Here is a 15,990-nt window from a genome sequence, read left to right as displayed (position 1 = left end):
CGCATTTATCCGCATATGATCTAGCTCCCACCCCAAGCAGGATGTAATTTCCTTGAGGGCGAGGACTTTTTTCAAAGCCCTAGGGCTTTGGATGAGGCTGTGGCAACACAGCAGGGGCTCAATAGAGATCTGTTGAAAGAATGAATGAAGAAAAGGCAGCCATCTGGTTGTGAGTCACCCAGCGAGAAACGGATAGGCCTCAGATGCGGAGGCGCTGTGGGAAGCTGAGCTTTGAGGGCCATCCTGACAGGACAGGGGCCTCTGATGGCTGATGAGCTCTTCCTGATTCAGTTTGAATGGGTCTGAACTAGAGGAGAAGAGAGGAGGGCTGTCATGCAGTCACCAGTGGCTCTGCTCAGGGGACCCCAGGTCCATTTTCCCTTGAGCTCCCCTGTTTTGCACCAACTCCAGTGGACAGCCTGGTAGCAGATGTTTCTTCTCTCCTATGCTTTGTTTCTTTCTTGAGGGGCACCCCTAGCTAAAGCTCATGGGCACAGTAGAGACGCATACCTCTTGATAATGACTCTCTTGCTCTCAGTCCTGATGGATCTTTCCTCCAGCACCCCTGCAGACATCCCCTCATCCCTGTCTTATTAAACCAAACACTTTAAAGGTACATCAGCTTGACCAAAGGGATCAGTTCCTCCAAGGGAAGAAGCATTAAGTAATCCTTACCCAGACTCTTTGAGTGTGGGAACCTCAGAAAGTCACTCCAAAGGAGACCGAGGTCAATATTCTGGATGCCCCTCTCAATAAATTTGAAAGAAAAAGGTGCTGCAGACTTTTTTAAAATTAAAAAAAATTATTTATTTAATTAACAATTTTTATTCAACTGTAATTAACATCCAGCGTTATATTAGTTTCAGGTGGACGATATAGTGATTCAACCATTCTGTACATTTCTCAGGGCTCACCATGGTAAATGTACTCTTCTTGTTCCCTTTATCTATTTTTCGCATCCCACTCCCTTCCGGCAATCACATTTTCTCTCTGTATTTTAGAGTATGCCTTTGCATTTGTCTTCTTGTGTGTTTGTTCTGCTTCTTAAATTCCTCGTAGGAGTGAGATCGTGTGGGATTTGTCTTTCTCTGACTGGCTTCATTCACTTAGCGTCATATCTTCTAGATCCATCCATGTTGTTGCAAATGGCAAGATGTCATTATTTTTTGTGGCTGAGAAATGTTCCCTATAGTGTGTGTGTGCGTGCATGTGTGCGCGTGCACAGTATCTTTTTATCCATTCATCTATTGAGAAGGTGCCACAGATTTCCACACATCTGTGGTATTGTGGCAACTGGACTTAATAAAGATCATAGAAGAATGACATGGTTCCCTAAAAAAGGCTCAAGTTATTCCTTATCCCAACTCATGGACCCATAGAGCTTGTCTGCCTTTCCAGGCGTGAGGACCCTTGACACTTGCTCAGCGGGAGGTGAAGGTTCTGGTTGCAGGAAGACAGAACACAGAGCATCTCTTGGGGGTTTGGGTCTCTTATCATGGGCTTCACCCTGGCTTGGTTCTTCCTTGTCCTTCAGAATCTGCAAAGAGCCTGGTTAATGAGCAGTGAACCTGTCCTCACCAGCCTCAGCTGAAATTTCCTTCTGCCGATGGCAATTTCATCTGCCGTGGTCCCTTCACTGGGGCCCAGGTAGAAACTGGAGCAAGGCGGGAAAGGTTTAATTGGGCCCCAAATGTGATTAACCAGGACTGGCTCACATATCCTCTGCCAGTTTTTAGCTTGCAACAAATTCTAGCATTACCCAGTGGGTCCTAAAAGCCGCTCCGCTTTTAATGTTCCTTGCCTCATTTACTCAAGTTGGAATCTAAATCAAAGGGTAACATCTATATTGGGGATAACTTTATAGTTTATCTTAATATAAAGACTAATAAATGTCATGCTTTAAAGTAGCTTTTTAAAAACAATGGTTTAAAAATGTTACATACTTTTAAGGGAATCTGGTAAGCAGCTGACAGAATCTGGTACATTGTAATTTTTTGGTATTACAAAAACAGAGCAACAAGAATGGGAGAGAGAGGCTCAAAGATACATCCCACACCTTCCCACTGAGCTCCGAACAGGACTCCTTGACAACAGGGTCCCCTTACTGGCCTTCTTCACATTGGAAAGAAGTATAATTCAGGCTCATGGAATCTTCTTGGAATCAACATTTCTAGCATGAGCATTTGGGACAAAACCGTTTACTGACTCCATCTTGGTCACATGGTGTGTAGGGAGACAGGAGCATGTGTTTTAGGGGAAACAGCATATGAAGTGAATCCGTAGCCTCAGTCTCAGCCCAGCTGTGCCTCCGATGTGATCTGTAGCTGGAGGCAGGCCACTTAACCTCATAGGGCTTCCTGTTCTTCATCTGGGAAAGGAGGGATTTGGCAAGATGGCCTCTGTGTCTTATGGTTTCTGGCTCTGTGGTTTTCAGGTTGTATCCCAGAGTCCCATTGTTTTGTATTGCTTTGAATCAATGGATTGATTTGTAGAGTAGCTACTGTGTACTTAGCTCCATGCTAAATTCTACAATCAGTTCTATTGCACAGATACCGACTAACAGACATTGGGATAAGTGCTGTGGATACAAAGAGGTAAAGCATGGTCCCTTTCCACTAAAAGTATATGCTTCTATTTTAGAAAGTTGTGAAGAAGAAGGAGAGCTTCTTCTGCTATTTCTGGATACTTTGTGTACTTTGCTTCATGCATACTCTGGCCATTCACAGGGCTGGGACATCTTCTTTCCCTTTATCTATCTAGCAAACTCCAAAGTATCTATCCAGCTCCAAATAGATTACCATCACTTCTCTATAGCATTTTTTGGTTTCCAGGCCTATTTTATTTACTTCATCTTGTGCTTAGCCCTTATAATTGCCCTTAAACAACACTGTGTTATCCTAATTTGTAAAATGATGAAATATGTCAAACATATGAGGTATAGAGAATAATTTAATATGTATCATGTATCCACCATACAGATGAAAAATTAAAGCAAAATTATTGAAGCTTTTCAAAATGCTCCTGGAACACATTGTCCCCCTTCCTTCTTTCCTGGGGGGAGACTATCCTGAATTAGTGTCTACAAAATTAGTAATTAGTGCAGATGATAGGCATCTCTCTGTTATTCTCTCCTAAAGACCAGCCTCATGCCTCAGACCATTCAGATTATTAACTCTCACCTTCAGATATAAGGAGAGGCTTTGTATGTGGAGCTGGATATTACTTGGCATTATGGTTTATAGTGACTATGACTCCCTTCTTGACTTAACATTGGTCAGGCTCCTCTGAGCTCTGTCCTGGATTAGGCTTAGTTCTTGGTCTGCTGAGGACAATTTTAGCAAGAGTTCTCTGAACCTCAATACCCAGCTAAGTACCCCTTTCCCCAACCTGTGATATTCAGTCTATACCTCTCCTCACCACCCTCCATACCTAACCCAATTCCTCTTGGTAACTTTTCATCCTTTCTCCTACCCTGCCTTTTAGCTAGAATCCCTCAGCTTTCTTTGTTGTTTTCAGAGTGGAGTTCAATCTCTCTCCCCTATTTGCAATAGTCTCTAATAAAGTCTTCCTTGTCTGTTTAATAGGTCCAATGCAAATTTTCTTTTACAATAGGAAGTAAAAGGAGAATAAAAACCTTTCTGCCAGGCCTCTGCATTTTATGTAACCTAGTATGTTTCAAACTTACTGAACTAGAAAATGCATCCCCTTCCCCAAATGAAACCGCATCAAATCTTTGAAATGCTTTATTTGGAAAAAAGAGTCTTTGCAGATGTAACTGAATTAAGGTTCTTGAGATGAGGAGATTAACTGTGGACTCTCCAGGTGGACTCTAAACCAGCAACACCTCCAGGAAAGACCATCACAACTGTCCATAGAGGAGAAAAGCAGAGAGAGGTCCAATACCACACACACACAGAGGGGAGGGTGGTGTGAGGACAGAAACAGAGACTAGAGCAAGGTGACCACAAACCAACAAATACTGACAGCCACTAGAAGCTGGAAGAGGCAAGGAATACATTCTCCCCTAGACTCTTTGGAGGGAAAATGCCCCTGCCAACCCTTTGATTTCAGAATTCCAACCTCTAGAACTGTGAGGAAACAAATTTCTGTTACTTTAAGCCACCAAGTTTATGATATTTTGTTGTAGTGACAAAGTCTCTCTCTCACCAAACACTGCTTAGAATCCTTTGAGGTCAGGGGACCCTGGGTTGCTCAGTTGGTTAAGCAACTGCTTTCACTCAGGTCATGATCTCAGGGTCCTGGGATCAAGCCCCACGTTGGGCTCCCTGCTTAGCAGGGAGTCTGCTTCTCCCTCTCACTCTCCCTCTGTGCTCATGCTCTCTCTCTCTCTTTCAAATAAATAAACAAAATCTTAAAAAAAAAAAGAATCCTTTGAGGTCAGAGTAGAGCACATCCTCTCCCCACTATTGCAGTAGTCTTGAATAAAATCTTCCTGTTTCAATGGATGTCAGAATAATTTCTTATTTAACAGTTATGGTGCCTGTGACTTGGACAGGATCAGATTCATCATTGGACCCCATGACCTCTTGTCTGGGACCCCAGGTATGCACCTTAAGGCTTCATCTTCACTCCTGACTGATAGATCAGGGATCCATTCATGAGTGTGACTCCTGACCCAATCCATTGCTCAGATTTTGCTCTTTAAGATTCTGAGTATACTCTAGAAGCTGGATTTGAATCCCAGGCAAAAAGAGGCTGAGCTAGAGTCCCTGGCTTCTCTGTTCATAAGACACAGGGGCTCAAATAGAGTCTCAGGTTTCTATGCTTGCAAGATACCACTTGTCAAGAACATGGGAGTTTCTTAGTTGACTGACATCCCTCTTTGTGAACCTCCGATGACTGGATGCTCCATCCTTATGGCACATTCTGTCCATTGCATTCCTTGTTGGCAGGGTTTTTTTTAAATTTTTTTATTGTTATGTTAATCACCATATATTACATAATTTGTTTTGGTGTACTGTTCCATGATTCATTGTTTGTTCATAACACCCAGTGCTCCATGCAGAACGTGCCCTCCTCAATACCCATCACCAGGTTAACCCATCCCCCCACCCTCCTCCCCTCCAGAAACCTCAGTTTGTTTTTCAGAGTCCATCATCTCTCCTGGTTCGTCTCCCCCTCTGACTTACTCCCCTTCATTCTTCCTTTCCTGCTATCTTCTTCTTTTTCTTTTTTCTTAACATATGTTGCGTTATTTGTTTCAGAAGTACAGATCTGTGATTCAACAGTCTTACACAATTCACAGCACTCACCGTAGCACATATCTTCCCCAATGTCCATCACCCAGCCACCCCATCCCTCCCACCCCCGACCACTCCAGCAACCCTCAGTTTGTTCCTGAGATTAAGAATTCCTCATATCAGTGAGGTCATATGATACATGTCTTTCTCTGATTGACTTATTTCACTCAGCATAACACCCTCCAGTTCCATCCACATTGTTGCAAATGGCAAGATCTCATTCCTTTTGATGGCTGCATAATATTCCATTGTGTATATATACCACCTCTTCTTTATCCATTCATCTGTCGATGGACATCTTGGCTCTTTCCACAGTTTGGCTATTGTGGACATTGCTGCTATAAACATTGGGGTGCACATACCCCTTCGGGTCCCTACATTTGTATCTTTGGGGTAAACACCCAGTAGTGCAATTGCTAGATCGAATGGTAGCTCTAATTTCAACTGTTTGAGGAACCTCCATACTGTTTTCCAGAGGGGTTGCACCAACTTGCATTCCCACCAACAGTGTAGGAGGGTTCCCCTTTCTCCACATCCCCGCCAACATCTGTCATTCCCTGACTTGTTAATTTTAGCCATTCTGACGGGTGTGAGGTGGTATCTCATTGAGGTTTTGATTTGGATTTCCCTGATGCCGAGCAATGTTGAGCACTTTTCCATGTGTCTGTTGGCCATTTGGATGTCTTCTTTGGAGAAATGTCTGTTCATGTCTTCTGCCCATTTCTTGATTGGATTATTTGTTCTTTGGGTGTTGAGTTTGATAAGTTCTTTATAGATTTTGGATACTAGCCCTTTATCTGATATGTCATTTGCAAATATTTTCTCCCATTCTGTTGGTTGTCTTTTGGTTTTGTGGACTGTTTCTTTTGCTGTGCAAAAGCTTTTTATCTTGATGAAATCCCAATAGTTCATTTTTGCCCTGGCTTCCATTGCCTTTGGTGATGTTTCTAGGAAGAAGTTGCTGCGGCTGAGGTCGATGAGGTTGCTACCTGTGTTCTCCTTTAGGATTTGGATGGACTCCTGTCTCACGTTTAGGTCTTTCAACCATTTTGAGTCTATTTTTGTGTGTGGTGTAAGGAAATGGTCCAGTTTCATTCTTCTGCATGTGGCTGTCCAATTTTCCCAACACCATTTGTGGAAGAGACTGTCTTTTTTCCACTGGATATTCTTTCCTGCTTTGTCAAAGATAAGTTGACCATAGAGTTGAGGGTCCATTTCTGGGCTCTCGATTCTGTTCCATTGATCTATGTGTCTGTTTTTGTGCCAGTACCATACTGTCTCGATGATGACAGCTTTGTAATAGAGCTGGAAGTCCGGAATTGTGATGCTGCGAGCTTTGCTTTTCTTTTTCAATATTCCTCTGGCTATTCGGGGTCTCTTCTGGTTCCATACAAATTTTAGGATTATTTGTTCCATTTCTTTGAAAAAAGTGGATGGTATTTTGATGGGGATTGCATTGAATGTGTAGATTGCTCTAGGTAGCATTGACATCTTCACAATGTTGGTTCTTCCAATCCATGAGCATGGAATGTTTTTCCATTTTTTTGTGTCTTCTTCAATTTCTTTCCTGAGTATTTTATAGTTTTCTGAGTACAGATCCTTTGCCTCTTTGGTTAGATTTATTCCTAGGTATCTTATGCTTTTGGGTGCAATTGTGAATGGGATCGATTCCTTGATTTGTCTCTCTTCTGTCTTGTTGTTGGTGTATAGGAATGCCACTGATTTCTGTGCATTGATTTTATAGCCTGCTACTTGACTGAATTCCTGGATGAGTTCTAGCAGTTTTGGGGTGGAGTCTTTTGGGTTTTCCACATAAAGTATCATATCATCTGCAAAGAGTGAGAGTTTGACTTCCTCTTTGCCGATTTGGATGCCTTTGATTTCTTTTTGTTGTCTGATTGCTGTGGCTAGGACTTCTAATACTATGTTGAATAGCAGTGGTGAGAGTGGACATCCCTGCCGCGTTCCCGACCTTAGGGGAAAAGCTCTCAGCTTTTCCCCATTGAGAATGATATTCGCTGTAGGTTTTTCGTAGATGGCTTTTATGATATTGAGGTATGTACCCTCTATCCCTATACTCTGAAGAGTTTTGATCAAGAAAGGATGCTGTACTTTGTCAAATGCTTTTTCTGCATCTATTGAGAAGATCATATGATTCTTGTTCTTTCTTTTGTTAATGTATTGTATCACGTTGATTGATTTGCGGATGTTGAACCAGCCTTGCAGCCCAGGGATAAATCCCAATTGGTCGTGGTGAATAATCCTTTTAATGTACTGTTGGATCCTATTGGCTAGTTTTTTGGTGAGAAATTTTGCATCCAAGTTCATCAAGGATATTGGTCTGTAATTCTCCTTTTTGATGGGATCTTTGTCTGGTTTTGGGATCAAGGTAATGGTGGCCTCATAAAATGAATTTGGAAGTTTTCTTCCATTTCTATTTTTTGGAACAGTTTCAGGAGAATAGGTATTAATTCTTCTTTAAATGTCTGATAGAATTCCCCTGGGAAGCCACCTGGCCCTGGGCTTTTGTTTCTTGGGAGATTTTTGATGACTGCTTCCATTTCCTTAGTGGTTATAGGTCTGTTCAGGTTTTCTCTTTCTTCCTGGTTCAGTTTTGGTAGTTGATACATCTCTAGGAATGCACCCATTTCTTCCAGGTTATCTAATTTGCTGGTAGAGAGTTGCTCATAATATGTTCTTATAATTGTTTGTATTTCTTTGGTGTTGGTTGTGATCTCTCCTCTTTCATTCATGATTTTGTCGATCTGGGTCATTTCTCTTTTCTTTTTGATAAGTCTGGCCAGGGGTTTATCAATCTTGTTAATTCTTTCAAAGAACCAGCTCCTAGTTTCGTTGATCTGTTCTACTGTTCTTTTGGTTTCTAGTTCATTGATTTCTGCTCTGATCTTTATTATTTCTCTTCTCCTGCTGGGTTTAGGCTTTATTTGCTGTTCTTTCTCCAGCTCCTTTAGGTGTAGGGTTAGGTTGTGTATTTGAGACCTTTCTTGTTTCTTGAGAAAGGCTTGTATTGCTATAGACTTTCCTCTCAGGACTGCCTTTGCTGTATCCCAAAGATTTTGGACAGTTGTGTTTTCATTTTCACTGGTTTCCATGAATTTTTTTAATTCTTCTTTAATTTCCTGGTTGACCCATTCATTCTTTAGTAGGATGCTCTTTAGCCTCCATGTATTTGAGTTCTTTCCAACTTTCCTCTTGTGATTGACTTCTAGTTTCAAAGCATTGTGGTCTGAAAATATGCAGGGAATGATCCCAATCTTTTGGTACCAGTTGAGACCTTATTTGTGACCTAGGATGTGATCAATTCTGGAGAATGTTCCATGGGCACTAGAGAAGAATGTGTATTCCGTTGCTTTGGGATGGAATGTTCTGAATATGTCTGTGAAGTCCATTTGGTCCAGTGTGTCATTTAAAGTCTTTATTTCCTTGTTGATCATTTGCTTAGATGATCTGTCCATTTCAGTCAGGGGGGTGTTAAAGTCCCCCACTATTATTGTGTTGTTGTCAATGTGTTTCTTTGCTTTTGTTATTAATTGCCTTATATAATTGGCTGTTCCCATGTTCGGGGCATAGATATTTACAATTGTTAGATCTTCTTGTTGGATAGACCCTTTAAGTAGGATATAGTGTCCTTCCTCATCTCTTATTACAGTCTTTGTTTTAAAATCTAGTTTGTCTGATATAAGGATTGCCACCCCAGCTTTCTTTTGGTGTCCATTAGCATGGTAAATGGTTTTCCACCCCCTCACTTTCAATCTGGGGGTGTCTTTGGGTCTGAAATGAGTCTCTTGCAGACAGCATATCGATGGGTCTTGTTTTTTAATCCAATCTGATAGCCTGTGTCTTTTGATTGGGGCATTGAGCCCATTTACATTCAGGGTAACTATTGAAAGGTATGAATTTAGTGCCATTGTATTGCCTGTAAGGTGACTGTTACTGTATGTTGTCTGTGTTCCTTTCTGATCTTTGCTGCTTTTAGGCTCTCTCTTTGCTTAGAGGACCCCTTTCAATATTTCTTGGAGGGCTGGTTTCGTGTTTGCAAATTCCTTTAGTTTTTGTTTGTTCTGGAAGCTTTTTATCTCTCCTTCTATTTTCAATGACAGCCTAGCTGGATATAGTATTCTTGGCTGCATATTTTTCTCGTTTAGTGCTCTGAAGATATCTTGCCAGTCCTTTCTGGCCTGCCAGGTCTCTGTGGATAGGTCTGTTGCCAATCTAATATTTTTACCATTGTAGGTTACATATCTCTTCTCCCGAGCTGCTTTCAGGATTTTCTCTTTGTCTGTGAGACTCATAAGTTTTACTATTAGATGTCGGGGTGTTGACCTATTTTTATTGATTTTGAGAGGGGTTCTCTGTGCCTCCTGGATTTTGATGCCTGTTTCCTTCCTCACATTAGGGAAGTTCTCTGCTATTATTTGCTCCAATATACCTTCTGCCCCTCTCTCTCTTTCTTCTTCTTCTGGGATCCCAATTATTCTAATGTTGTTTCATCTTATCGAATCACTTATCTCTCGAATTCTGCCCTCGTGATCCTGTAGTTGTTTCTCCCTCTTTTTCTCAGCCTCTTTACTTTCCATCATTTGATCTTCTATATCACTGATTCTCTCTTCTGCCTCATTTATCCTAGCAGTTAGTGCCCCCATTTTTGATTGCACCTCATCAATAGCCTTTTTGATTTTGACTTGTTTAGATTTTAGTTCTTTTATTTCTCCAGAAAGGTTTCTGTAATAACTTCCACGCTTTTTTCAAGCCCAGCTAGTATCTTTAAAGTCAGGATTCTGAACTCTAGGTCCAACCTCGTACTAATGTCCGTATTGAGTAGGTCCCTGGCTGACGGTACTACCTCTTGTTCTTTTTGCTGAGGTGATTTTTTTCGTCTTGTCATTTTGTCCAGAGGAGAATAGGTGAATGAGAGAACAAAATGCTAACAGGTTTACAACGTCCCCAGCAAATATACTGTATACAAATCAGAAAAGACCTGAAACCAGGGGAAAAGAAAGGGAAAGAAAGAAAAAAGAAAGAGAAAAAGAAAAAAAGAAAAAAAAAAAGAAAAAAAGATAAAAACAAAAACAGAACAATAGAAAAAAAGCAGAATGTGATCAAATATGATCAGGCTAGTGCATAGATCAGTGCCACACACTAGATTTTGGGCGTATTTTGGTCTGTTAGAAAAAAGTGCCTCCTAAAATTTTAAAGGAATAAAGACATATATGTACAAAATAAGGGTTGATACAATGAAGGGATAGAAGATGACTGTAAAGATGAAAATTATAAAAGATTTTATAAAAGGACTTGATAAGATAAGAAATTGTTTGAAAAAAGAAAGAAGATTTAAAAAAAAAAGATAAAAGGGAGAGAATGTGATCAGGCAGGAGAGTAGAACAGAACCATACACTAGTGATTTAGGGTATATTTTTATCTGTTAGACGAAACTGTATCTCAAAATTTTAAAGAGAGAACAACTTATATATTATGCCAAAAATAAGGGTAACTACTATGAAGGGATAAAATATGACTCTAAAAATGAAAAATAAAAAATGTTTTTTTTTTTTAAAAAAGAGATTGATAAGATGTTGGTTGAAAAAGGGAAAAAGAAAAAGAAAAAAAACAGTTAACAAAAATTAACTTTGATGAACTAATGAATCATGGTTAAAAAAAGCCATGAATTCTATGTGCAGTATTCCCCTAGCGCTGGAGTTCTCCCGTTCTCCTTGATCGGTAAACTTGGCCTTGGCTTGCTGGCTGTTAGTGCTGGTCTTCTGGGGGAGGGGCCTGTTGCCGTGGTTTCCAAATGTCTTTGCCGTAGGCTGAATTGCCCCGCCCTTGTTGGTCCGGTCTAAGCAAGCTGCTCGGGTTTGATCTCAGGAGCTTTTGTTCCCTGCAAGCTCTCCGTACAGCCTTGGAGGACCAGGGCAAAAATGGTGGCCTCCCAATCTCCACCTGGAGGAGCTGAGAACTCGGGGCCCCGCTCCTCAGTGCGCCCCCAGAGAAAAGCAGTCACTCCCTTGTCCCCGGTCTCCAGCCGCACTCCGTGCTCACCCGGCCTGTGACCGAGAGTTTCTATCTCTGGCACCCGACCCCATGTGGAGTCTCCAAACCTAGCAGATCCCTGCGGTGCGTTCCCGCGCCGCTCCTCCCTGGGAAGGAAGGGGAGTCTCTCTGGCTCTGCCGCTTGTTGGGTCCCTGCTGCAGGAGCAGTGGCCCCACTGGGCCGCGGATCACAGTTTATGGCCACCCCGAGCTGAGAGCCCGCGCCTTGGCTCCATCTCTGCAGCCAGCTTCCCCGCTCCGATCCCTGGGAGCTCTGCCGCACTCAGGCACCCCCGGTCTTTCTGTGACCCCGAGGGTCCTGAGACCACACTGTCCCGCGAGGGTTCCACCCCCGCTTAGCCACTGGAGCGACGTCCCTCAGCGGAGCCGACTTCTAAAAGGTCCGATTTTGTGCTCCGCGGCTCTATCACTTGCCAGAAGCGGCCGACGGAGGCCCCTCCCCCGCCGTCTATCCTCCCGAATATCGCCTCGGATTCACTTCTCCGCACGTTCTACCTTCCAGTAAGTGGTTGCTTCTCTGTTCAGATAGTTGTTGCTACTCTCCTCTTTGATCTCCTGTTGAGTTCGTAGGTGTTCAGAATGGTTTGATCCCTATTCAGCTGAATTCCTGAGACCAGACGAAATCTAGGTCTCCTACTCCTCCGCCATCTTGCTCCACCCCCCTGTTGGCAGGGTTTTACCAAGAATAATTTGGGAGTTCATTGGTCTTTTCAGAAACCTCAAGATCTTTCCAAATTGACTCATCTATGACCTCTCTCTTTCTAGCACCTTCGTTCCCCCTTCCCCTCTTTACTGCCTTCAGTCTTCCCGCCAGTTCCCTGTAGCCCCCTTGGCACATCCTGCCTTGGCCATTGTGCCCACTTCCTTCTAGCTGGTTATATGATTGGGCACCAAACAAGCTCACCTTTTTGATTTTGCCCATCTCTGGCCAATGTTTTGATGACTATATGAACTACCTCCTGAGTCACCTTATACCCTGGCTCCCTCTGGCCTGTTCATGGCTCCTAGATAGCTCCCCCATTTCAACCCTGTTAGCCTTGTAGTGGCACTAACGTCTAGTCTAGAACCTGATGGGAGTCACTAAGGCAAAGTTTTCAAAAAGCATGCTACCACACAATGTTTCTTGAGTCCTGTATATGCATGTAGCCTAATCTGAATCAAAGTATGAAATTGTTCTTTCCTACAGCTGAGGGTGCATACCATTTCCATTCTCTCTGGAGTGAAATGTTGAGCAGAACATGCAACATAGGGTGGGGTACCATCCACTATAAGAAATATTCCATAACACCCAACCAGGGCTAGGAAATCTCACATACTGCAACAATGTAAAAGAGGTAATTTTTCCCAGTCACACAGTTCTGGGGTGGACAAATTTGTGATAACTTTGGAAAGACTTTTTTTCAGCCCCCAAACTTGCTTATGCTTAAAAACTAGTATATACTTTCTCATCTTTCCTATGATGCTTGCAAAAACTCTGGAGCTTGAGAATGTATATGAAACTTAATCTCTAAAAGGTTAAGATCGACTGCAACCAGGAATTAGTCATTATGCTTTAGGGTTTTTTTTTTTTTTTTTTAAGGCCTAAAGGTGACAGAGTAAGTAGGTGGAAAGTGTGGGGTTGGAGCCAAGAAGAAGGACTTTGGGGCTTCTCCAAAGCCTGTGTCTATTTTGGGAAGGGAACAAAATACTCACCAAAAAGCATGTGTCATCCGGCTGATTCTATACAACATCCTGAGTGAATTGAACATATTCCAGCCTCTCTGCTAAATGTCATCTCAGATGAGATGAGTTTCTGATAGGCCCACAAATGCATCCTTTCTGTCTGTCTCTTTTAGAAAAACCCAGTGACTTTTAATTTTTTTCAAATAAATAAGAGAAGTCATATAAACTGGTTAGGCCTCCCTTAGTGCATACATAAGTGGGTCAAAAGATGTCAAGTTTTCATCATGTCAAGAGACAAGTATTGGCCTGGGAACAGGATGTACATCCAGAATCTGGGACTAGGTAAATAAAAGAACATAGAAATAGGAGAAGCATGACATGGACAGGATAAAGATGGGTCCAGATTCTGAAAAGAGCTAAGGTTGATGCTTTGTTCAGTGAGTGTTCACTGCACGGTGGAGAGGGTGGAGACAATAGACCTTTGAAACTCACCTGCTTCTGCCATGAGGGGCCAGTCATCAGAAGTGGAGATCAGGACTCTAATAACCCACAAGGATGTGCTATGATTTTCCACTGAAGCCTAAAATTTTGTTTTACAGTCACCCCCCTTTTTGATCAAAGGTAACCAAAGTAAGGTTATTCTTGTTGACGGAATCAGTCTCGTCTCATTAGATTTGGCCTGATGATTTACATAAGTGCAGCAAGAGTGGTAATTGACCACAGAGATATTTTAAGGTTTGGTTTGCTGGGATTTTCCATAAGAAATTTCAGATTAGACTTCTAGAAGCCTCTTGAAGTTAGGAGGCCAAGCCAAGAACTCACCATCAGACCTCACATACAGGACCTATGGATTTGGGTTCATGTATTTTCTCAAGGTCTCAAAATATCCTTAATTTCCTCTGCTGGCCAGGAAGTGACCTTCCTTGCTCACCTGTGAGGCTGGGAACTCTGTAAGCTCGATATCAGGCCAGTTTCCCCAGAAGGACTTTGTAAGCATTGGCTGAATTTTCAAAGTCAGTCTTAGGTTCTTTAAAACTGTCTGGTCCCAACTGATTCTGTACACATCATTCTCAAATATAACATTGCAGTCAAAGCCTTGGTTACAAAACCAATGTTTCCAGTCATGTTCAGTTACAAGGAAGACAGATTCTTATTGAACTCATATAAATAATTGTATTGCCATGAAAATAAGAATACACAATAAGAGTTTCAAAATTCTGGAGGGATCAGGCAAGGAGAAAAGGATAAATGTTTCATTTCTGTTTACAAAACAAGAGCCAGCTAAGTCTCTGTGAGTTTTAGATAGTTCCAGAGAAAAGGGAAAGGAGTTCCTTATATTCACAACATAGAACATTAAAGGAACAAAACCAAAGCAAACAAAAGCCATAAAAAATCATAATCATGCTTTACTGGTTCTTTCAATCCCATGTAATTAATTCTTTTTCTGATTGATCGTAGGTTAGCCATCTTATGAACCACTTCTGCTTGTCCACCAGAGTTCTGGAAATCCTTACTCAGCCCAGTGGTGTAATCCTAGTTACTCCGCAATGCCTGGACCCCAGAGTATCTCGCAGTCCTTTCCACGGGCCTCTGAGCTAGTTGTTTTTTGATGAAGGTGAAGCGCTCTGGGCTGTAGCTGAGTGCAGATGCTTTTGAAGAAGAATCAGAGTAAAACACAGAACTCTCAGTGGACGACAGAAGACTTAAAATGTCCATGATTCAAGATCTGATGAAAGTTCATGATAAAAATGACGTGACTGACAAGGAACTTTGGTTGTGGGGAAGAGGAATTGTGTGGAGGTTGAGGAATCAGGATTGCCTGGGAGGTTCCTTGGGCCAGCGCCCCTTCCCAGGCCATGGTTTAAAATAATAACCAGATTTATGATTGATGGTATTATATTTATTTTTGTCTAATACCAGGCAAAGCACCATCAGGACAAACAGAATGAGGACACTGACATATTTTTAGGAACTTGATACAATCTCTGAAATACTTATATTAATAGCATTTACCCATATAAATATAACCTAGGGAAGGATAAACAGTTCTTATTTGACAATGTTTATCATGCAATTGAACATATGAAATAAACCCAATTATTTTTTTAACATTTCTCATTTTATGAGGTGCAAAAAGAAAGCCTTTTAGATTTTCCAGGGACCCTCTGGGAAATACCAAACTCAGTTGGAAAGCAAGAAGATTTCACTTAGGATTGGATTTCGGAAAAGTTGATGGAAATACCAAAAGGCTTGAACTCTTTGCTAAATAGAATCATAGGTCACTGTGAAACAATATATAGCTACTTAGTTCACCAAAGTAACAGTAAAAGGTTACCAAAGTAACTCTAGGCGGTAACATGGTAATTAAAAAAAAAAAAACTTTCAAAAGTGAGAAGACTGTTCTTTTTGTATACACAAGGACAAGGTAAAGTCAATATGAACACAGGAGATCATTCTGATGAGACACAGAATCTTTGTTTTCAAAGCAGATTACACAAAAGGTAAAGGAAAACCTCCTACAATCTCTTCTTAAGGGCAGACCAATAGCCCAAGAAAACTTGGTTCTTTTAACAAATAAAAAACCAAACTCTAGTTTTACATCAGTATTGATACTAAAGTTCATACAAAAAAAAAAAACCTTATAGATAAGTCCATCCAATCATAGCTGGGTCGACCTTACGAGATAAGGTTCTTTTTTCACAATTTTTCATAGACTTTTCATAGACTTTCTACAATTCAGTTGTGATTTACCAAAAAGTTTCTGGAAATTGTCTTATGACAGATTTTATAAAACAGAAGTGTTGTTGAAAATTCCATACTTAAAACTTTCATTCTGCACATCAGCCACATACACGTGGTAACTCCGAAGACATAGCTTTTTATTAAACCAATAATATTAAGTGACTTATTTATCAAAGAAATACCCAAATTCTGAATTTGCAAAGCATTTGGGTTAGTTTCTCTATTTCTGGGAATTTTAGGAATTATTGAATTT

The sequence above is a fragment of the Eumetopias jubatus genome, unplaced genomic scaffold (assembly GCF_037043125.1).
Source record: "Eumetopias jubatus isolate StellerSeaLion01/CBP00866 unplaced genomic scaffold, mEumJub1_p1.0 scaffold_12, whole genome shotgun sequence".
NCBI classification, from domain to species: domain Eukaryota; kingdom Metazoa; phylum Chordata; class Mammalia; order Carnivora; family Otariidae; genus Eumetopias; species Eumetopias jubatus.
This window is presented reverse-complemented; position numbering follows the sequence as displayed.